This window comes from Anarrhichthys ocellatus, unplaced genomic scaffold (assembly GCF_004355925.1).
Source record: "Anarrhichthys ocellatus isolate YVR2014 unplaced genomic scaffold, GSC_Weel_1.0 scaffold108, whole genome shotgun sequence".
NCBI classification, from domain to species: domain Eukaryota; kingdom Metazoa; phylum Chordata; class Actinopteri; order Perciformes; family Anarhichadidae; genus Anarrhichthys; species Anarrhichthys ocellatus.
Window position 1 is genome coordinate 931,350 of NW_022280138.1, and position 1,938 is coordinate 933,287.

The window sequence follows — 1,938 nt, forward strand, 5'->3', positions numbered from 1 at the left end:
AGTGTCGGTAGCTGCTGAGCTCCAATCCGCCTGGGCATGCAATCAATTTGCCTCCTTTTTTTACTGACAAAATTCAGAAAATTAGACAAGCAGTCAGTGCCTCTACACCAACCACAGGATATGTGTTGTCCCCTTCTCTAAATAACATCCATTCAAATGTCATGACACAATTTCATTCAATCGACCGTAGAAGCCTGGAAGACATTATACAACATCTGAAGTCATCCTCCTGCTCCTTGGATATTCTACCAACACACTTTTTCAAAAATATTTCAAACTGCATGACCACTGATCTTTTACAAATTGTAAACACATCCCTTCTCTCAGGTGTCTTCCCACAAGCCCTAACAACTGCAGTTATTAAACCGCTCCTAAAGAAGGCTAGTTTAGACTCCGCAACAATGAACAATTATAGGCCAATATCAAACCTCCCATTTTTAAGCAAAATAATTGAAAAGGCGGTTTTCCAACAGCTGAACAACTTCTTGAATAACTGCTTTGATGTTTTTCAGTCAGGCTTTCGACAGCACCACAGTACTGAAACTGCTCTTGTTAAGGTTTTCAATGACATCCACTTAAACACAGACAATGGCAGAAGTTCAGTCTTAGTATTACTGGATCTCAGTGCTGCATTCGACACGGTCGACCATGCCATACTCCTAGAAAGACTAAAAATCTGGGTGGGACTTTCTGGCACAGCACTTAACTGATTTGAATCCTACTTGAAGGACCGAGAATACTTTGTGTCTGTAGCTAATTACACATCAGAGCTGACTAAAATGACGTGGTGTTCCCCAAGGTTCAATACTGGGGCCTCTTCTGTTCAACATCTACATGCTTCCACTAGCTCAGATTATGGAAAACAACAAAGTGTGTTATCATAATTATGCAGACGACACACAAATCTACATAACTATGTCACCAGGGGACTATAAGCCCATAAAAGGGCTGGGTAACTGCATTGAACAAATCAACAACTGGATGTGCCAGAATTTTCTTCAATTAAACAAAGACAAAACAGAAGTAATTGTTTTTGGTACCAAGGACGAATGATTGAAAGTCACCGCTCAGCTTCAATCACTGATGTTAAAACCCACAAACCAAGCCAGAAATCTAGGTGTAGTTATGGATTCAGACCTCAACCTGAACAGCCATATCAAGACAATTACAAAATCAGCCTACTATCACCTGAAGAATATGTCAAGGATTAGAGGACTTGTGTCTCAACAGGATTTGGAAAAACTTGTCCATGCATTTATCTTCAGCAGACTGGACTACTGCAACGGTGTGTTTACAGGTCTCTGTAAAAAGTCTGTCAGAAAGCTGCAGCTGATTCAGAACGCTGCAGCTCGAGTCCTCACTAAGACCAGGAGGGTGGATCACATCACTCCAATTCTGAGGTCTTTGCACTGGCTTCCTGTCAAACAAAGAATTGACTTTAAAATCCTGGTGTTGGTTTATAAAGCACTGAATGGTTTAGGGCCAAAATACATCTCTGATCTGCTGCTACCTTATGAACCATCCCGACCCCTTAGTTCGTCTGGGACTGGTCTACTTTCTGTTCCCAGAGTCAGAACTAAACATGGAGAAGCAGCGTTCAGTTTTTCTGCTCCACATATCTGGAACAAAGTCCCAGAAAGCTGCAGGTCTGCTGAGACCCTCAGCTCCTTTAAATCAAGATTGAAGACTTTTGTTTGCTGCTGCCTTTAATTGAACCAGATTCAATTAATATATTAATCAATTTCCTGCATTTCTGCATTTTACTACTGTATTTTATTTATTACACTGTTTTTTAATGTTTTAATGACTGTTTTTAATTGTTTCAATGAATGTTCTTAATTGTTTTTAAATCTCCTTTTCTTTTGCCTTATATTTTGATGCTTTTAATGGTTTTATGTGAAGCACTTTGAATTACCTTGTTGTTGAAATGTGCTATAC